This window comes from Malania oleifera, chromosome 12 (genome assembly GCF_029873635.1).
Source record: "Malania oleifera isolate guangnan ecotype guangnan chromosome 12, ASM2987363v1, whole genome shotgun sequence".
Taxonomy (NCBI): domain Eukaryota; kingdom Viridiplantae; phylum Streptophyta; class Magnoliopsida; order Santalales; family Ximeniaceae; genus Malania; species Malania oleifera.
In genome coordinates, this window is record NC_080428.1 from 5586288 (window position 1) to 5609912 (window position 23625).

A 23625-nucleotide genomic window follows, 5' to 3' on the forward strand; every position below is an offset into this window, starting at 1 on the left:
GACCCGACACCTCAATAAGGGTTTAGGGTTTAGGGTTTAGGGTTTTATGGTTTAGAGTTTAAGGGTTTAGGGTTTAGGGTTAAGGGTTTCGGGTTTAGTGTTTAGGGTTTTAGGGTTTAGGGTTTAGGGTTTAGTTCTTCAAATATGTAGGACGTTTGATCATGACACTCTTCCTCACATATAATAGTGAACCCATTTTCTTGAGTGAATTGTGAGGGAATAAACTAGTGAGGCTGAGTCAAGACGACCGTTCTATAGGTGCCTTCGAGCATTCTGAGTGAGACAAATCATATACCGTACTCATGCCCTGTGAAGTAGCCTATTCATATTTGGATTTACATGCTAATATTAACTTTGAATTATAATCATGGGTTAATCCTTTGTGAGTAGCATCTTGAAATGACTGTGTTATGTTAAGTTTTGCATGATTAAAATGTTGCAGAGTGTGTGTATAATGGAGTTGTGTATGAAGGAATCTGTATGTAATAAGGTTATATCTCTGTATGTAAAATGGTATGATTATGTTGCATGTGTTCTTATATTTTGTTTATTCGACTGGAGTTTGTGGGTATTGCCCTGGAAGCCTTCACGAGACTAGAACTCGTCCACTAGGATCAACCTAGGGGTTTAAAGCCTTATTGCATATGGTAAATGCAATCGTTTTTCCCACGAAAGAGGATATAGGTAGGATTTGGTTGTTTTCTTAGATTTTGCTTTACTCGAGGACTAGCAAAGTGTAAGTTGGGGGTTGTGATGAGTCCCTAAAACACATGATTGTAGACCCTCATTTACCTTTGCGTATCTTCATTTTATGATGTATTTACCTAGAGTTATCATTATTCAGAGTTATGCAAGGTTTGTTTGTTTTTTCAGGAAAAACAGGTTAAAACCATAGAGTTAGGCATTACAAAAAGCCAAGGAGGATTTGGAGGATTCAAAGCTCGAATTCAGACGTCCAGCCAAGCTCCAGAAGCTTCATATCATAAATAGATAGAAGATGATGCTCGACCATGTGGCACGACCAGCAAACCACAGGGGTGACTTTGTCTTCCACTACAAACTCTAACGTTCAAACTGAGATCAAAATGCTACAAGGTTCAACCGAGTGTGCGACCAAGTGACACCCTAGAGCGACCACATCGAGATACTAAGACAGAACTAAAATTAAAAAATAACAAGAGTCTCGACGAAGTGTTCGACCAAGAGACCTTCCAAGGCAACTATGTCAAGTTTTTGAGATTTCCTGAAGATCGAGATACTGCAAGTCTCGACCATCAGCTCGACCATCAAGACCCGGAGGTGTGATAAAGTCAAAGACATTGAAGATTTAAATCTCTGACTTCCCACGAGTCTTGACCAGGGCGCGCATAAGAATGACAGAGGAACGACTTGGCCGATAGTGACGATCTTCTGCACAAGATTTGCTGCAAAATTTCCTAATTTGTAAAACAAACCATGTAAATCCTAGAGCCTATAAGTATTCTCTACGAACACAAGCACTAGGTTCCTCTTTGGGCTCTCTTAGGTTAGTAACAAACCTAGGAAGTCATTGAGAGCCAAGTTAGAATAGGAGTATAATAGTTTTGGTTCGTGTATGGAGTGTTTGAAAGGCCTGTGACAACCGACGGAGTTCATACAACAACCGTGTATATTAGGATCTCCTCTTGTACTTCTAGCGTTAGTGACAGACATTTGGAATGATAAAGGGATGATCTTTTTACTAATGCTTTCATCTACTGCTTTCAATTTACCACTTTCCATTTACTTGCTATGTATTTGATGAAAGATTGCAGATAAGGATAAGCACTGCTATGCATCAATCAGAGGGAAATAGTCGGCTATAGAACCACGGAGGTATTTTTTATCATTGAGACAGGGTATACTCTGGTTCTCGACCGTACTCCGGATGGTTGGTGCACCCTTGCTACCCTGTGCCCTTAATCGCCCTTCTCCCGCTTTGGCCTGCTCGGGTTAGTACTTCTATGGAAGTTTGGATGAGCGTAGTTAGAAGCATGGCGTTGAGCGTATGATTCGGACCACAGTATCGCTTTGTAGGAGTAGGGTAACTTAGAAATTTACGTAAATTTACGTGCTTTCCAGTAGTTTAGATTTATTTGTTTTCAATTACATGTTTTTCGGTAGTTGTTAAATAATCACCATTGCAAATTACCATCTTTCACTTCTTTTTCATAACGATGCTTTAGTAAACCAAATTGGAAGTAGTTTAATAACTACATTTCAAGTCTCCGTGGATCGATACCCAACTTACCCACTTTCTACTGAAGTTGGGATAGTTAGGTTTATAAATATTATTTTTTGTAGTTAAGGACCCAAGCCTTAGCGAGCCAACCATAAGTGTCCACTTGATCTTTACAATTTAACTTGTGTCTTCATTATTTCGCCACTTGCACCTATCATAACTTGATATTCAAAGGTTAGTGACTTAAAACCACTAATGAGTTATAATCATCAAAATACGACAAATATGATCATGTAGCCACTCAGGCTAACAGATAACACATTCAATATTTAAAGTACCTTTTTGTCTTGATGCATCATTGATCTATTCAATAAGTAAGTAATTAGATTTAGCTGAGCTAATTTGAAGTGTTTCACTTATTATTTGGGATGAAACTCCAATGGAAAATCAGCGTGTATTCAAATCTTTGGAAAGATAGTGGTTCTTGGAGGACATTTTAGGCAAATACTTCTAGTTGTTCTAAAGGGTACAACAACTTGAACGTTGGATGCATGTATTGTCAACTTCTCATTATGGAGTGTAGTTAAAGTCCTTCATTTGAAACAATAAGGAAAAATAATTAATGAATAGATAAAAGGAATAGTATGGAAAAAAATAATAATAAAAAAATAAAATAATTATTATTTAATTGAATTAATAAATTAACCAAACGATATTTAATTGAATTAATTAGAGTAAGTAATTAACTAAGTAATGTTAATCATTAGTTAAATTACATAATCTAACATATTAATATTATATATATATATATATATATATATATATATATATATATATATAAAACACTCTTAAAGCTTCGGGAGATGGGTTGGTTAAAAAAAATAGAGGCTCATGCATCCCCCTCCCCCTAGAAATTTTTTTTCCTGCGCGTCCGTCTCCATCTCTCTCCCTCTCTCAATTTCTCGGCGGATTTGTAGCAGATCGGGAAAAGGAAGGTGTCGTTGGATTCCTAGTTCCGCTGCCGATATTTCTACTGGAGCAGATTTGTTTTGGAAACGGCTTACGCACTACTCCTAAAGAAAGGTAACTTTTTCCCATTTTTCCAATTTCTCTTTAAATATGCTGTTAAATCGACAATCGGGCACCACCACGTGGTCCTAGTCGCGATTGTCGTCATTTTGACGTAGGTAAACTTCCAATTGGGGTTTGAGAGTAGGATTTGAAAATTTTGGAAAATTGGTTATATTTGCGGGTATAACTATTTATTTGGAAAATTATGGCCCTAAGAAATATTTAAATAGTATTTTATTTATGAATAATTTAATGGAACTAGGGTTTTGAATCAGGGTCTGGGTGAGTGCCGCGGGCATCCGTGTGGGATTCCTATTGACGTAGTTCAAAAAACCAGGTAAGGGAAAAAATATATATTAAACCAGAATTTTTATGAATTTAATGAAAAATAAGTTGTGTTATATTTACGTGTATATGTCTCAGTATAGGTTTAAAATGCCAACCATTTAAATTATGTTTTTTCGAGTTTAAGGTTGTTTATTGGATACGTTTATGCAAAAATAAACTAATGAAAGTGGGAAAATATTTTCAGGATAACTATATAAGAAATGAAATGTATTTTCTGTATATAAATATTAAATGTTGGTTGGCTTATTTTACAGGTAGTGTATGAATTTTATTGTTAAATTGTGTGGCATGAGTAAATGTAAGTTCTGTATAAATATATGTTAAATGTATGAGATACAGGTTAAGTAAGTCATGCATTGTGAATAAAACATGATATGTACTATGTTACTTGTGTGTGTTAATGCAACCATGTAAACAACTGAAAAATGTTGGGTAAAACAACTGAAAGATACTGGGTAAAACAGCTAAAAGATGCTGGCTAAATGTGTAACAGCTGAAAAATGTTGGATAAAACAGCTGAAAGACGCTGGGTAAATGTATGACAGCTGAAAAATGCTGAGTAAAATAGCTGAAAGATATTGGATAAAATAGTTGAAAGATGCTGGGTATGAAATGAAATGAAATGGGAAATGAATAAAATGAAAATTTAATGTGAAATGTGAACAATGTAAAATGGGAAAGAGTCGCTTAAAGTGAAATGAAGTGAAATGTTAAAGTTATGAATATAAACATAGGTGAATGGTTGAACAATGACAGAAAGAATAATGTATTATAGTATTAGTAGTATTTATGCTAGTAGAACAAGTTACGTTTGGTTGAGGCAAACTCTTCGCCCGAGGGCTTGCTGAGAAAGACGAGTGCCCTGGTTGTATCCGGTGTAGCAGCAAGTTGTATAACGTGTCAGGGTAGAGGAAAACTACTTGTATGGGCAGGTAGATTTCCCTATTTTTGGGAGCCTTTGCCAGTAAACTATTGTTGAAATGCGTGAGTACGAGATCAAATTAACATTTGAGGGATTATTGAGTAAGGTGAGTGCTCTAGTATGTTTTAATTGTGACCTTAGGGTTACCTAAGTATCAGAGCAGAGGGGTGCTACTTGTATGGGTGGGTAATCACCCATATCCTTAGGTAATCTCGTGGGTAAATCTCTGCATGTGATTCTTTAGGTTCAGAAAATGGTTTTAATGTTATGATAATGATCTACAAATGTATTTAAAATGATATATATATACCTCATGTTAGCCACACGCTGTGTTTAATAAATTGTTTCTTCCCTTACTGAGATGTGTTTCACCCGAATATGAATTTATTTTTTTCAAGATTTCCTCGAGATCGAGCTTTGAGAGCTCGAGGTTTTTATAGCATTATTGGGAAATAGAAAAAGAAAAGGGTATATTTCTATGTTAATTATGGGGAATGTAAATATTTATTTTTTATGTCTTTATATTTCAAGGCTGTAGAGTAAGGAATGATTGTGAAAATACTGAAATGTTTTGGGAGTTATGTAGGTTTATGAAAATGTTGGTGATAGATGATTTATTATGGATTATAGTTAGAATTAGTAAACTCTGGTATTATGTTATATGGAGATTATGTTTATATTTTTTTCGCTGTGTATATTATGAATTATGGATTATCAGGGACTTTAGCAAGTATAAAACGCCGAACCCGGGTTTAAGGGTTCAGGTCGTTACAACAAAAATCATTAAACTCACTTACAATGTATTTCTAAATTTACAAAACCATTTGAGTGATGCAAGATGTATGATTGAAAGAGCTCTACTAATAACTTTGAATGATAAAGTTGATCTCACCAATGTGAAAATAATTAGTTAAATCCTAGGTCATGAAAATACTTTACATTCATATAATGAAGTAAAAGGAGATACATGTCATCTATATAAACAGGATTTTCTCAATCCAATCTCTTCCTGTGGTTTGCCATCACATACGTTGAGACTTAAGAAAGGTGTGCCTGTAATGTTGTTAAGAAACATAGATCGAAAAGTTGGACTATGCAATGGTGCAAGATTAACTAGTTGTGTCTGTTTCAATAATGTAGTTGATATGGAAATTTTAACCAGTAAATTTGTTGAAAATATAATTTTTTTGCCAAAGATTCCTTTGAAAGCCACAGAAAATGTTCATCTTTAATGTGCATGCGTCTCTGCCTTGGCTAACAAGCACAAGGATTACCACTATAATGCTCACTTAAACGGGTGGAGCTGCACCTAAACAACCGGGTCAATTAGCACAAAGCTGACCTCAACCTTTACACACAATCCTTACCGGATTGGATTAACGCCCCCTCAGGCCACGCCTGGAATACAACAATATTTTTCTCAATAAGATTGGTATAGTGATTATGCTTTCATGCAAAGTAGATATGTACCTAATATAAGCAATCACATACACATCAACAATATGGATATAGTGTGAGCTCAGTGATGTAAATAGTTGTGCAACCAACACTCAATAGGGTATGATCAATGGAATGGTCAAGAGTGTTCAATACAAGCAATATCTTGAAACTAGGTAAAATGAATTTCAATAGCTAATCAAGCTTCCAAAGATATCAATCAAATATTCAAACTAGCTCAATAAAATTTTCTTCAATGAGATAAGCACACTACTAGTTTGAAAACTATTTTGACTTGTTAAAAATATTTTTGCACAAAAAAAATCAAAGCTATGGGAGTCCTGCAACAACTATGCAAAGACTCCTAAGCTTGCTAGTCTATCCCAACAAAAGATTTATAATATGAAATCAATGGGATAAATCTTAGCCAAACTCCCCAAAAATAATATCAAAAATCAATCAAGCAAATGGGAGTTTTAGCACAATCTAGCAATTACAAGCACACTTACAAAGCTCTTATAGTACCAAGATTCCTCAAAGGAGTGAGTATTTGAAGGTATTTGAGCAGAGTAGGTTGTTTGAGTAGCAAGGATTCTTGACTAATGATTTTGCTAATTAATTGTTAATTCTCACAAATGAGTCTATATTTATAGGCCAGGTAAAAATTATAACCGTTTGTGACCTTCAGGATATTATTAGAAAAGTTCCAAAATGTGTAAGCACTATTAACTCACATTAACTCAATTTTACCTCGGTTAAAATAATTTTAACTCGACAAGGTTCGAGTGGCTGAATCGAGGTTTGGTCGCCCGAATAGACAAATTTTTAAAAAGTTTTTAAAATAGTTTGGCAGCCTGAGTGTAGGTTCGGTAGCCCGAAAAAAAGTCAAAAACATTTGTTAGTAGGTTTGGGTGCCCGGTCCTAGGTTCGGTAGCCCGAACACATGTATTCGGTCGCTCGGGGCCTATTTTGAACTAAATTCCTCGGTTGCCATAGTTGGTGAGGGGTCCCTTTCAGAGGGTTCGGGCGCCCCTGGAAGATATGCATAAAATGGCTCAATTGCCCGAGAGCTTAGGTTAACTATTTACTTTTCAACAATTCGAGCACTCGAGGAGTTTTGAACTCCTGGGGTTCGGTCGCCCGAGCTCTCTTAAACTTCTGTATAATATTTAATTTAATTCAATTTTAACACTCCTAAATTCTATATGATATATGTGCATAAGTGTTGGGACCTAGAGTGATACTAGGGTTTTATTGAGCTTACCATATATCCTATATGCATGACATGAAGGTAATTATTACAGACCATATACTTAGTTACTATTACAGACCCATATTACATTAATTGAATTTACAATATGAAATAGAATCTTCAGGGTCTTTATATCTTACTTTAAGTGCCATTTCTTGAAATGTTCATATAGACCTGCACATACACTTGAAAACCATCAAATACCTAAATATTTGTCATTATCAAAACCGAGTGTGACCTATAAGGTCAACATTGTCCCCCTTTTTGATGATGACAAATACATCATGCAAAAAATGGGTATAGCCTTAGAAGGCTCCCCCTAATAATGTGCATTATGTAAAAGTATTTTCCTTAGGTGCTTGTAACCCAATTTTTGCGTCTTATTCATCTCCCCCTTTTGGCAACAGCAAAAAGGGCTATGAAAGTAATAGTCTTAGGCAATGGGTATGAATCATTTGTATACAAGATTAGTTTGGGATTTTTTAAAAAAAATTTGGCAGCATGCCATTTGAAAGTAGGACATCTCCCAAAAAAATCCTATATAAAAATGATATGTTTTATGCTTTTAAGTTCTAATAGCTTATCCACAATTACTCAACTCAAATAGTTTGAGTATGATTAATACATAAAACATAAATGCAATGATCATCATGTAGTAGATATGAGAATTGTGCATTGCAAAGCATAATCAATTTCATAAAGTCCTTACCAATGAAAGATATCAATAGTTATATTAGTTGTTAGACTTTGAAATTATTTGAAAGCTCCCCCTAAATTTATGCAAACTATGAAATATTTAGGAAGCATTTCTACTATGCATGAGACCTAATTCACGTCTAATTTGTATGAACCTATCTTCTGGAAGTGGTTTAGTGAAAATGTCCGCCCACTGCTCACTAGTGCGTACAAACTCAAAAGCCAAATCCCATTTCTACACATGATCACGAAAGAAGTGATGTCTAATTTCAATGTGTTTTGTTTGTGAATGTGAGATAGGATTTTTAGAGATGTTGATTGTGCTAGTATTATCACATTTAATCGATATTGTATTATAGTGCAACCCAAAATCCATAAGTTGTTGTTTCTTATAAAGAGTTTGAGCACAACAACTTCCAACCGTAATATATTCTGCTTCGGCTGTGGATAAGACAATTGAGTTTTGTTTCTTGGAGAACCAAGAAACGAGAGATTGTCCTAAATAGTGACTAGTTTCGCTAGTACTCTTTCTATCAACCTTACTACCGGCAAAGTCAGCATCAGTATAACTCACAATCTCAAAGGTAGTATGCTTAGGGTACCATAAGCTTAACTCTATAGTTCCAACTAGATACCTAAGGATTCGTTTAATAGCAAATAGATGAGATTCCTTAGGATCAGCCTGAAACCTAGTACACATGTATACACTAAACATAATGTCAGGACTACTAGCAGTGAGATATAGAAAACTCCCAATCATGCCACGATACAATTTCACATCAATAGAGATCCCTTGCTCATCTTTATCAAGTTTGATGGAAGAACTCATAGGAGTACCAAGAATTTTACACTCTCCCATATTAAATTTCATTAGTAAGTTCCTAACATATTTGGATTAGCATATGAAAGTTCCATATTTAGCTAGTTTAATTTGCAACCCTAAAAAGAAACTAAGCTCACCCATCATACTCATCTCAAATTCACTTTGCATGCATCTGGCAAACTCATTACACAACTTATCATTAGTTGCTCCCAAAATGATATCGTCAACATAAATTTGAACTAGGAGCATATCATCATTTTTGGATTTGAGGAAAAGTGTAATTTCAATCTTGCCACGGGTAAACCCATTTTCTAGCAAAAAAACCACTAAGCCTCTCATACCAAACTCTAGGAGCTTGTTTCAATCCATATAAGGCCTTAGACAACCAGTAAACATGGTTTGGATATTTATGATTTTCAAAATCAGACGGTTGTTCTATATATACTTCCTCGTTAATATAGCCATTTAGAAAAGCACTTTTAACATCCATTTGAAACAATTTAAAATTTTTAAAAGCGACATAAGTAAGTAGCATACGAATGGCTTCCAACCTAGCAAAAGAAGCATATGTTTCATCAAAGTCTATCCCCTCTTACTGATTATAACCTTGGGCAACTAGTCTAGCCTTATTCCTAGTTACTACTCCATTCTCATCTTTCTTATTTCTATATATCCATTTAGTTCCAATAATTGTATGATCATTAGGCCTAAGAACTAGGGTCCACACTTTGCTTTTTTCAAAGTGATTAAGTTCTTTTTGCATGGACATCACCCAAGACTCATCCTCTATGACTTCTTTAATATTTTTATGTTCTTCTTGGGACAAGAAAGCAGAATGACTCACTAGGTTCTTCAAAAAAGATCTTGTGGCTACACCATGAGATGATTCACCTATGATTTGATCTATAGGATGGTTCCTAATGAATTTCCAATCTCTAAGCAACTCCTAAACTTCATTTTCATTGTCATTATCTTCAGAAGATTTATCATTTATTTCTGAATTTTCACTTGCATTTTTTTCAATAGATAACTTGTCTAAGAATTTTCTAATATTAATATCATCTTCATCATATTTCTTATAAAATGGATTAGATTCATCAAATACGACATGGATAGATTCAATGACAATCAATGTTCTTTTATTGAAAACTCTATATGCTTTACTATTAAGAGCATGGCCTAGGAAAATGCTTTCATCTGATTTAGAATCAAATTTCCCTAAATGTTCATTATCCCTAAGTACAAAGCATTTGCAACCAAAAACATGAAAATATAAGATATTAGGTTTATGGTTGTTCCACAATTCATAAGGGGTTTTATTAAGTGATAGTCAAATCAACACCCTATTCATGACAAAACATGCAATATTTATGGCCCTAGCCCAAAAATATTTAGGTAGCTTATGTTCATTCAGTATAGTTCTACCCATTTCTTGTAATGATCTATTCTTTCTTTCAACCACGCCATTTTGTTGAGGGGTCCTAGGTGCAGAAAAGTTATGTGATATTCCCTCAAGGTCACAATAATTTTCTATGCCTTCATTTTTAATTCAGTGTCTCTATCACTTCTTATATGAGTTATCTTATAACCCTTTTCATTTTGAATTCTCCTGCAAAACTTAGTAAAATGTTCACATGATTCATTTTTATTTGAGAGAAATAACACCCATGTGAACCTAGAAAAGTCATCAACAATAACAAAAGCATATGATTTACCACGAAAACTTTGAACAGAATTAGGATCAAACAAATCCAAGTGAAGCATTTCAAGTGGTCTAGTAGTAGATATAAATTTCTTTTTCTTGAAACTTGATTTTGTTTGCTTACCCATTTTACATGCATCACAGATTTTATCTTTCACAAATGATGTTTTAGGCAAGTCTTTTACTAAATCTTTTCTTACTTGTTTTGACAATAAGTCCATGCTAGCATGTCCTAAGCGCCTATGTCATAGCCAATTAGCTTCATTTATTGCAAAAAAACAAGTTACTTATTGTGAAGCTATGTAACGATTTGCTTATTTTACCATATTATTATTATTATTATTTTTTCATAAAATCCAATATAATAGTCGTGGCTAGTCATAATCCACCTGGACCCATGGTACCAGGGGAAAACCTGAAATACAACACTGATTCCTAAGCAGCAAGAAATGTAAAATCACATACATATTAAATTGTCCAACTAACACAATACTAGAGTTTACTACAACCATCATATGAATACACATAATCTAAAATAACCAAAAAGAGTCGTAGGGTCGCCACTCAAAAATTCGTCTGACCCTAGCAAAATACTTACCCTTCAAATAGGGTAGATCAGCTGAATACTATCACTGTGGAGCTTTATCGCTCTTCTATCTGGGGCTTCTCAAATGTTTATATAATTGGGGTGAGACACCTCTTAGAAAGGCAAAATAAACTAATACTAGTGTGTGGCAACATGAGTATTTTCGTGTTATACGTATAATAGTACATAAACATACTTGATACAATTATCTGTGTTAGACCTGAGAAAAAACATATATAATCATAACATGGTAGAACATACTGAATTTTGATAAACATAATTCATCTCATATGATAATATGTAGAAAACATTTGGATGGTTAGTTGGTTGGTGCCATGTCTTACCCCCACACAACTGGGTTATGTGGCTCAAAAGTGGGACCCGACAATGGCTGGACGACCACTACTGAATCAAAAGCAAAAGTCTGTAAGTACGATAGGTCTGCCTTTACTGGTCCATAAATAGGGGCGCCAACACTACAATAAACCACATCGACTGCCAATCTCCCACTGCCCCATACGGCTAGCAGTAGCACTAATATATCATGATCGTGATCATATAGCTACGGTACCATGCTCGTGAAAGTCTAAACCAAGCCAACTAGGTTCTAATAACATTTAACATATTCCAAATAGTGATACATGACAATTTCATAATAATAATTGTCAAGTTATGTAAGAACCCGAACTGTAATATATGAATTTAAATAATTAAGAGAAGGGTAAAGTTGGAATTTGAGCAAACTTCATCGACGAAGCTAGATTTCGTCGACGAAGGCCTTGTGCTGCTCGTCGACGAAATTCAGAGGCTCGTTGACGAGGAGAAGCTGAGGGGTTTCGAAAAATCGAAAATCCCAAGCTCATCGACGAGGTCATCGTCTCATCGACGAGTTGTCTATATGGTCTCGTCGACGAGAAGTGGCTAAGTCAAAGGGTTATAAATAGATATTTTCATTACTTCTCAATTAAGAAAACTCAAATTCTCTCTCTATCTCTCTAGAAACTCAACCTACTCTCTATCTCTCTAGATTTTTGCATCATACGTTGCGGGAATCGCTAATCCGACGTTACCCTGAGGATCAGGGAAGGATTCTCTACAAGTTCTATGGATCAAATCATCATTTTGTGTATTCTCGGGTTTTGGCTCAAAATCGAGGTATGGCTCGATTTTCAATTATGATTCGGTAGTTGTGTAGAGAATAGGTTTATGAGCATATTCTGTATTGCAGTGTGTAGGTTTTGGAACTTGGTTCGCTTTTTAGGGGCCTTGGAGTTCGGGATTTGTCATTTGGGAAAAGGTAAGGGGATTCAGTTTATGTTGGTTAATTTTGAAATTGGACTCAGTGGAACTATGGTTCGCGGTCCTGTGTGCGTTTTGATTACTCATTTGGGGGGGATCTGACAGGGTAAAAATATGGGTTTTTCATGTTACAGTTTTAGGAAAAATGGGGTATTGGATTACATCCCTGGTCTTATTGGAAAACCATATGTATATGGTAATTTATACAGTGTAGTAGGGATGGTCGTGCCTTGACTTTATTTAAACTGTATATGTTTGGAAAATCATGATTTTTGGATTACTAAATGGGTGTGGTTTGTCTGGTTATATGAGCATGCATGGTAGTGTTTTGATGAAATGCAATAAGAACTAGGTTCCAAGTTGTTCCAGGTATTGAAAGAGTGTCCGACTCTATATGCGAGGGCGTGTGTTTATCGCCTACCATGTTTGGCAAGAGTGTCCGACTCTATATCCATGGGTGTGAGCCTTACCGGCTGATCACCGAAGCGCGTGGATCCACTAGTTTCTACCGGTATAATGCCATGGGAGCCTAGGGTTCTCCATGTGCCAGGGACGCCGTGTATCACAGGCTTGCTACGGGCCGACGCTGGGTATTGCGAGCTGACTATGGGCCGAAGGGTGTGACGACATCGAGTTGATCATGTGTGTGTGCATGTGCGTGTATGCACTGTTTTGAAACTAGTACTAGAACTGCATTTAACTGTGTATGTTTTGCTGTCATAATAACACTCAAATGTCACATACCGATATAACTTGTATCTGCCTTATTGAGAGGTGTCTCACCCCTGCTGTACGTACATATTTTTTCAGGTCCTTCGGGTAATCGGAGCTAGTTTCCTGGTATAGGAGCGTAGTGTTGGTGTACTGTGGGAAGTACCTGGGTAAGTCCTAAGCTTCTGTTGGGTGGTCTTTTGGGGGTTTTGATTGCCACCCGGACTTGTGTTGTATTTTGTGGAGTTTTACTCCCTTGTATAGACTCTAGTATGGTACTGTACATGTATAGAAAGACTTATCTTCCGCTGTGTTTTCGTGGTATATGTGAATGTGTATAGGGTGCCTCGGAACCTCACGGGGTCAGACCCTCATTCATTGTACTATGTCATTGGTGATTCGTATGATACAGGAACAAGTTAGGTTACTTTTTCACCCTTGGGTCCCATTGTCGGGTTCGGGGCGTGACAAGTTAATATCATCATATCATTTTGCATAACCTAACGTGAAAATTTTCGGCCCTTGCGTTGGCATTTTGTATTTTATAAATCACGGCCCGTACACTATATTACATATCAAATAAAATTTTAGCTTGTATGCTGACATATCATATAGAAGCCTCGGCTCGTATGCCGGCATATCATATAAAAACCTCGGCCCGTACACCGACATATCATAATAAAACCTAGGCCCGTACGACGATATATCATAATAAAACCTCGGCCTGTATGTCGATATATCATGTAAAAATCGCTTCATCATTTTAACATTTTTTTGGAAGCAGTGAGCCATACTTATTGTAAACATAATATTGCATGGTAAATTTTACTCATGCCACACAAAATAGGTATTATTCATATTTAAACCATATCATTATTTACAGTAGTATTTCATAAACATAGTTATACAATATACTTATTTTCTTGAAATTAAATGTTGTAAAATTATACATATATTTCCATGAAAAACATCTGACTTAGTTTATCCCCTTGCCCAACTTAAGCCCCTATAATATCTAGTCTTACACCCGCAGAGTTTCCCATTCAACACTCTGAAAACAACATCTCCTAGAACAAAATTTTAGTATTTCCTCGACTACTACATTTCTTACAATTATAGGCAAGTCAAATATCAAATAAAAAGTCTTACACTAAATTTTGGGATGAAATCCAAATTAACCCCACCAGTGATCCACTCCAGCAGATTCGAAGAGAACTTCCCCAGGAGTGTTGTGGTGGTCTCGGATCGTCGAACCGGCAAGAATCCAGAGAGAAGGGGAAGGGGATGAATAGAAGAGAGAGGAGGGTTTGCGCATGGTTTCTATAGAGAAAAATTGAGTTTAGGCTATTTATACACCTGCACTCGTCAACGAGCCACTTCACTTCGTTGACGAGGTCACAGAGGAAATTCATTGACGAACGCTTATTCCTCGTCGATGAAATTCAAAGCTAAAAATAGCCTCTAGGTATCTTCTCTTCGACGAAACATGTGTCTCTGTAGACAATCCCATTAAGCCACTTTGTCGATGAACGCGAAGCGTTCATCGACGAGGACCTGCTGAAACCCCTTTACAATATATTTTTCTCCCTTTTTTATTATTTAATCATTATAATTTATTTGGGTCTCTACAAGCTAAGTTATCAAAAGTAGTAGTGTATACATTTTCATGGCAATCTGCAGTAAAAAGAACTTTATGATATGTTTTACTTTCAACTATGCATTTATCATTTTTAGATAATACCTTATATCCTTTATCACATAACTGACTTATGCTCAATAAGTTATGCTTCAACCCATCAACTAATAGAACATTATCAATAACTAGGGAAGGATCTTTACTAACCTTACCTACACCGATGATGCATCCCTTTGCATTGTCACCCATCGTCACATGCCCTCCATCCTTGGGAATAATTGACGCAAATTTTGCCTTGTCACCGATCATATGCCGTGAGCACCTGCTATCTAGGTACCACCTGTCCTTGGAGGAGGACGATCTCATACACACCTGCAAGATAGACTAAGTAACTGATGCTGGTCTCCAAATTTTATTGGGTTCACATGGGTTAGTAACTGGATCACCCTTAACTACCCATACTTTTCTAATTTTTGCTTGCTTATTCCTAAGTCAACAATCAAATTGAATATGACCAATTTGTTTGCATTTAAAACATTTCATTCTACACTTAGGATCTTTAGGTGGGACTTGAGATTTTGATTCGCGTGTGAAATGTCCCAAGTAAAGATTAGGTCGTCTAACATTTTCAATGCCATTAAAACCTAGGCCCTCTTTACTTAGAGAATTTCTTTGGGCACCAAGTAGTATTTCAAAATTGCGTTTTCTTTCGGTGAATTTAAAAACTATTTTGGAGCTATCCTCCAATTTTCTCTCAAGCTCAACTATAGTCACATTTTTTCTTTCAAAATCGAAGCATGAGAGGTTTTTGCAATTCCAAACAATTTTGACCAATTTTCACATTTTTTTTTCAAATCATCATTTTCTTTAGTCATTTTATTCAATAGTTTAGATACACGAATATATTCAAATTGTAATTCTCTAAACATAGACATGCAATCAGAATCATAATCATCAAACGAATAATATGAAGATAAATAGCAAGAAGACGATACCTCATCATCATATGCCATCAAGCACAGATTAGCAACCTCTGAGTCGTTGCGGTCTGAGTCTAAGTCACTGCTACTTAATTTATCCCATGAAGTGCCTGCTTTCATGGCTTTCTTCTTTTTCCTAACCTCATTTTTCAGTAGTGGGCAGTCCGGATTGATGTGCCCAACTTTGCTACAATTGTAATATATGAGAGCATTTGATTTTTCTTTTCTTTACTAGACTCTCCCTTCTTAGATGCAGACTCCCTATATCTTTTGTATGGCTTTCTATTCTTCTTGAAGAATTTGCTGAATTTTCTAGTTAACATGGCCATATCATCCTTAGAGTCGAGTTCATTGCATTCACTAGATGTATTAGTGAAGGTTTTCAATGCAGTCACCTTTTTCGCCCTATTATGTTCATTAAGTCTCATTTATGGCTAATTCATAGGTAATCAGGGAACCTATCAGTTCATCTAGAGTTATGACCTTAAGGTCTCTATCATCAGAAATGACCATAGCTTTAGCTTCCCAAACAAGAGGCAAGCCTCTAAGGATCTTCCTAATCATCTCATATATAGGATAGGTCTTACCTAATGCATGCAATGAATTTATAATGTGTGTGAATCTAGTGTACATGCTCTGAATGAACTCACCTACATTCATCCTAAAGGACTCATATTCACTAGTTAACATATCTATCCTACTATCTTTCACATCCCTAGTACCTTCATATGTGACTTCTATCTTATCCTAGATTTCTTTTGCAGTAGCACATGCCATTACTCTATTAAACTCATTCACATCAAGACCACAATACAAATTATTCATAGCAGTGGCATTCAAATTAACAGCTTTCATATCATCATCATTAAATTCTTCCTCAGTTTTAGGGACTCTAGTCTCACCCTCTATTTTCATAGGAACATAATTTCCCTTAGAGACGATCCTCCACACCTTCCAATCTATATTTTGAAGGTAGATGTGCATCCTCTATTTTCAAAAGGTGTAATTAACCCCACTGAAAATCGGAGGTCGTGTGGAAGATGGTCCCTCAAGGAAAGGGGTCACGGTGCTATGAGTCATCTAAGATCTTTTGCAAAATAACTATGAGTCTATGCTACGTGGCTCTGATACTAATTGTTAGCTTTACCATGATCCCAAGATGGGGGTGAATTGGTATTTTAAAATTGATGCCCTAGGTCAATACCCTAACATAAGTATTTTCACAACCCTAAAGTCAATCTAGTGCAAGTAAAATAAATCAATTGCAATATGTAGCAGAATTAAATAGTACAATTTAATCAACCAAGCATGCACCAGAAAGCAGGAAAAAAGTAAGTGAGACCCAGAAGTGTTATCGAGCTTCAGCCAATTGCCTACATACCCGCCTTGGCTAAGAAGCACAAGGATTACCACTCTAATACTCACTTAAACGGGTGGAGCAGCACCTAAACAACCAGGTCAATTAGCATAGGGCTGACCTCAACCTTTACACACAATCCTACCGGCCTGAATTACCGCCCCCTCAGGCCATGCCTGGAATACAATAGTATTTTTCTCAATAAGATTGGTATAGTGATTATGCTTTCATGTAAAGCAGATATGTACCCAATATAAGCAATCACATACACATCAACAATATGGATATAGTGTAAGCTCAGTGATGTAAATAGTTGTGCAACCAACACTCAATAGGATATGATCAATGGAATGGTCAAGAGTGTTCAATATAAGCAATATCTTTGAAACTAGGTAAAACGAATTTCAATAGCTAATAAAGCTTCTAAAGATATCAAACAAATATTCAAACTAGCTCAAGAAAATTTTCTTCAATGAGATAAGCACACTACTAGTTTGAAAAATATTTTGGCTTCTTGAAAATATTTTTGTACAAAAAAAAAAAATCAAAGCTATGGGAGTCTTGCAACAATTATGTAAAGACCCCTAAGCTTGCTAGTCTATCCCAACAAAAGATTTATAATATGAAATCAGTGGGATAAACCTTAGCCAAACTCCCCAAAAATAATATCAATAGTCAATTAGGCAAATGGGAGTTTTAGCACAATCTAACAATTACAAGCACACTTACAAAGCTCTTACAATTCCAAGATTTATCAAAGGAATGAGTATTTAAGGGTATTTAAATAGAGTTGGATTTTTGAGTAGAGAGGATTCTTAGCTAATGATTTTGCTAATTAATTGCTAATCCTCACGAATGAGACTATGTTTATAGGCCAGGTAAAAATTATAACCGTTTGGGACCTTTAGGGAATTATTAGAAAAGTTCTAAAATATTTAAGCACTATTAACCCACATTAACTCAATTTTACCTCGATTAAAATAATTTTAACCCGACAAGATTCGAGTGGCTGAACCGAGGTTCGGTCACCCTAATAGACACATTTTTAAAAAGTCTTTAAAATAGTTTGGCAGCCCGAGTGTAGGTTCGGTAGCCCAAAAAAAAGTCAAAAACATTTGTTCGTAGGTTTGGGTGCTCGGTCCTAGGTTCGGTAGCTCGAACGCATGTGTTTAGTCGCTCGAGGCCTATTTTGAACTAAATTCCTTGGTTGCCCGAGTTGGTGAGGGGTCCTTTTTAGAGGGTTCAGGCGCCCGTGTAAGATATGCATAAAATGGTTCGGTCGCCCGAGAGCTTAGGTCAACTGTTGACTTTTCAACCATTTGAGCACCCAAGGAGTTTTGAACTCCTGGGGTTCGGTCACCTGAGCTCTTTTAAACTTCTGTATAATATTCAATTTAATTAAATTTTAGCACTCTTGAATTCCGTATGATATATGTGCATGAGTGTTGGGACCTGGAGTCATACTAGGGTCTTACTGAATTTACCATATATCCTATATGCATGACATGCAAGTAATTATTACAGACCATATAACTAGTTACTATTACGGATCAATATTACATTAATTGAATTTACAATATGAAATATAGTCTTTAGAGTCTTTATATCTTGCTTCAAGTGTCATTTCTTGAAATGTTCATATAGACATACACATACACTTGAAAACCATCAAATACTTAAGTATTTATCATTATTAAGACCGGGTGTGACCTATAAGGTTAACATATACTATCTTAACGAAATCACTACAAAAAAAGGTATTTGTAGTGACGAAATTACTAGTGACGGAGCAAAAAACGTTGCTAATAATGGGTGTAACGCCCCGACACTTTATACGGCCTCGGAGTGCTACTACACACCTGTATAACACACTTGTTTCTGATAAAACATACACATACAACCCGCCCTAAAAGGGACATACGAGTGTTTCATGCTGATCTGTATTCTCATGTACAACAGAAAACATAAACATTCATATGAAATCTAATAGACAAACCAGAATTCTAATTGTATCCTCACATACATTCATACGTACTGAAAACATAATCTGTTCTTACAATCCCCCAAAAGGCATTCTGAACTAAGTTTATTACATATACGAAACACTTACATAAACTACACACAATACTACGCTCCAAGTCCCTCTAGCCACTGAGACCTGTGCCCTGCAAGACCTGAAACAAAGATTGTATGTTGGGGCGAGACACTTCTCAATAAGGTGGAAGATATTACATTAGTGTGTGACAACATATGATTAAACCAGTAAAAAGCAGTTACATATTTAAAGCATTATCAATCATGTAATATAAGATAATTATATAATTTCAGCAATAAATAGTTTAGCATCATAACAAGCGAGAGTTCCTGAGGTTAGGGTAGGGTACATGCCCATACACTGTACAATCCCTCTGCCCGGTACTCAAATCTATGACTTTGCCCATTTTAGTTTTTAAATCATGTATATGCATATTTAGAGCACTTTTCAGCTTAGAAACAATCATAACTAATGCCAACACTACCCCTTGACGCGGGTTGTACGATCATAAAACCCTGAACCAGCCCTACCTTGCGCAGGCATTGTCAGGAAGTATACATATTATAGTCCGACTGAATCTAATTCACCTGGTCCATTAATCCACCAGTGGCCACACCTATCTAGCCGACTATCTTGATACTCACACTAAAAAATAGATATGTGGTTGCACTGTATCCAGATTATAGCAACGGTACCGCGCTTAAGCTTTTTGAAGCTTCATATAACATTGAACTTTTTAAGGCTCTCATATAACAAGCTGCGGTCCCAATATCATATATACAATTTACAATAAGACAAATTAACTTGTTTCCAATTCATAAATCACCTGTACAATTCCAGTATTTTCACAAACTCATTCATTCATACTGTGGTATCAACCGGTACACACACTCTCGGTTTAACCCCTTTTCACATATAGAGCTCGGTATCTCAGTGACACCTATTTTCCACATTTTCTAATAACAAATTTGGAACTTCAGTTCCCATAATTCACATTCGTACTAGTTGGTTCATCACACTCAATTTCATATCGTATGTCACACTCACTTATCAAAATATGCTTTATATAGTATAAGACTCAAAAATATCATTTAAACGGAAAAACAAGGGTTCCAAGCTTCTCCTACGTTAAGTTTAATACAAATAAAGTAGTTTTGGAAAGTTTGGAGATCATATGCCAAAACGAGAGAGAGAGAGAGAGAGTTTTGGGTTTCTTAACCCCTAAGTAATGAAAAATGATATTTATAGACCCCTTGACCCAGTGAAATTCATCGGTGAATAGTGCCTTTGTCGACGAGCCACAGAAGGCTCTTTGTTGACGAACCTTTTTCTTTGACGACGAACCCTAGTCTGATATTTTTCCTGTCAGTTGGGATCTCTTCGTCGCCGAGGCTTTGAATTTCGGCGACAAACCTTATAAGGGCATTCATCGATGAGAACCTTGGCTTCATCGACGAAGCCTACTAGAATTACCTTTTTATCCTTTTCTGATTTATTTCCTTATTTTATGGGTTCAAGGTCTCTCCAATGGGATATTAGTGACGAAAATAAAATTCGTCACTTATAGTCAAGGTATTAGTGATAAAACTATTAACTGTTTCTAAAAATGCATTAATAGTGAAGAAAATAAAATCATCACTAATATTTTCGTCACTAACAGTAGGTTTCCCGCCCAAACTATTGCGAGAAAATATTAGCAACAATTTTTTGGGTATTAGTGATGAAAATTTTCGTTACTAATAGTAGGATTTTAGTGACGATTTTTGAAACCGTCACTAAAAGTCTTATGAAGAACACTAAGTTTCACTTCGCACTGAAATCCCAAATCCCCCAAAACTTATAATAACCCGAAATTTTTTTTTTAAAATTAATTAATTAAAATTATTAATCAATTAATTAGTTAAACATTATTAAATTAATGTATTAAATAAACAAATAAAAATAAATAATATGAAAAAAAAGTAAGACTAATTATTAATTAATTAATTAAACATTATTGAATTAAATAAATAAATAAATAAATAAATAAAAAGGAATAGTAAAAAAATGAAATAAAGATATATAAATATATATAATATTAAAATAATATATAATAAATTTAATAAGATGAATTCCGTCTCTGCCTCTCTCTCTCTCTCTCCTCATTTCTCTACGAATATTCAATCGATCGGGAAATGAAAGGTGCTGTTGGATTCCTAACTCCACCACCAACATTTCTAGTGGAGCAGATTTGTCGTGGGAGTGGCGTAGACACCATTCCTGGGGTAAGACAGTTTTTCCTTAATTTTTTAATTTCTTATTAAATTTGCTATTAAATCGATGATCAGACACCACCATGAGATCCTAGTCGTGATCGTTGTCATTTTGGCGTAAGTAATTTTTCAATTGGAGTTTTTTAAACCCCACTCCAAAGCGAGAGTGGGGTTTGGGAAATTTGGTAATTTGACTATATTTAAGGGTATATTTATTTATTTAGAATTTATGGGTTTGGGAAATATTAAAATAATATTTTATTCAGGATTAATTACATGGAACTAAGATTTTTTATTCAGGATCTGGGTGAGCGTCGCAGGTATTTTTCGGGATCCTTGTTGGCGTAGTTCAAGAAACCAAGTGAAAGGAAAAATATATATTAAATCAGAATTTTTATAAATTTAATAAAAAATAAATTGTGGTATATGTACGTGTATATGTTTCGGTATGAGTTTAAAATGTCAACCAGTTAAATTATGTTTTTTTTTCGAGTTTAGGGTTGTTTATTAGATACATATATGCTAAAATGAACTCATGAAAGTGGCAAAATATTTTTAGGGTAATTATGTAAGAAATGAAAGGCATTTTCAGTATATAAACATTAAATGTTGGTTGATTTATTTTACAGGCAGTGTATGAATTTTATTACTAAATTGTGTGACATGAGTAAATGTATGACAGCTAAAAAATGTTTGGTAAAACAGCTGAAAGATGTTGGGTAAATGTATGACAGTAGAAAAATGTTGGGTAAAACAGTTGAAAGATGTTGGGTAAATGTATGACAGCTGAAAAATGTTGGGTAAAACAACTGAAAGATGTTGGGTATGTAATGAAATGAAATGAAAATGGAAATGAATGAAACGAAAAATGAAATGTGAAATGTGAACAATGTAAAATGAGAAAGAGTCACTTAAAGTGAAATGAAATAGAATGCTAAAGTTATGAACATGAACATATGTGAATGATTGAATAATGATAGAAATAGTAACGTATTATGATATTATAAGTATGTATGTATGTAGAACATGTCACGATTGGGCGAGACATATTTTTCGCCTGAGGGTTTGCTGAATAAGACGAGTGCACTAGTAACTTCAGATGTGGCAGTAGCTGCATAACGTACTAGGGTAGAGGGAACCTACTTGTATGAACGGGTAGATTTTCCTATTTTTAGGGCCTTTGCCAGTAAGCTATTGTTGAACGGTGTGAGTACGAGATCAATCTAACACTTGAGGGCTTACTGAGTAAGGTAAGTGCCCTGATATGCTTTAATAGTAACCTTAGGGTTACCTAAGTATTAGAGCAAAGGGGTGCTACTTGTATAAGCAAGTAATCACCCCTATCATCGGGTAATCTTGTGGGTTAAATTTTTTACATGTGTTTGATTAGGTTCAGAGAATGATTTCAGAAATGGTGTTAACGATTTTCAAATGTTAAATATTATGTTGTTATATAAGCTTATATTAGCCACACACTATTTTAATATATTATTTCTTCCCTTACTGAGATGTGTTTCACCCGAATATAAATGTATTTTTTTTTCAGGACCTCCTCTAGGTTGGGCTTAAAGAGCTTAAGGGTTTTTAGACTTTTTGAGAAGTATTAAGAGAAAGGGTATATGCTGATAATACTTTGGGGAATATAAATATTTATGTTTTATGTCTTTATGTTTTAAGGTTGTTGAGTAAGGAATGATTATGAAAATACTGAAATGTTTTGGGAGTTATGTAAATTTATAGAAATACAGGTAATAGATGATTTATTATGGATTATAGTTAGAATTAGTAAACTCTGGTATTATGTTATATGAAGATTATGTTTATGTTTTCCGCTGCATATATTATGAATTATAGATTATCAGGATTTTATCAGGTATGATGCACCAGACTCAGGTTTAAGGATTCGGGGCGTTACAAAATCCCCCTCTCCCAACTCCCTCCACGATTGAAGTCATCGTCGTCGCTATCCACCACTGTACGCACTGCCGTGCTACCCACCGCCGTACGCAGCATCGTCGCTACCCATCGCTGCCTGCAACAAGGTTTTCCCCCTCCTCCTCCCCCTCTCTCGTCCTCTTCTTCTTTTTCTTCTTCTTCTTCTTCTTCTTCTATTACAGTTGAAGATGTTGATGTGGTGTGATTTTTATTCATGAGCTCCATTATTTTTACACATGGTAGAGAATTTGTTGGTAATCTCATTTCTAGTTTTGGTAGATGCAAGGATGTTGTGGTTGTGTGGAGATGTGCATTTTTTTCCCGTTGTTGCAGGGTTTATGATTGGAATACAATGCATATATATTTATTGGGAATATAATTGG

At 35.4% G+C, this 23625-nt stretch overlaps 1 protein-coding gene across 2 annotated transcripts in view; it reads left to right on the forward strand.

Annotated features, from left to right (window-relative positions):
- LOC131143786 (ubiquitin-NEDD8-like protein RUB1) overlaps positions 1-23625 on the forward strand; it is an 81575-nt gene that overhangs the window by 32131 nt on the left and 25819 nt on the right. The window contains exons 1-3 of one of the 2 annotated variants that reach the window (XM_058092124.1): positions 3186-3283; positions 3547-3608; positions 23181-23349. The gene's annotated coding sequence lies outside the window, so the exon portion shown is untranslated. Of the gene's footprint in view, positions 1-3185; positions 3284-3546; positions 3609-23180; positions 23350-23625 lie in introns of those variants that run through there. The other variant, XM_058092125.1, reaches the window with a different exon arrangement.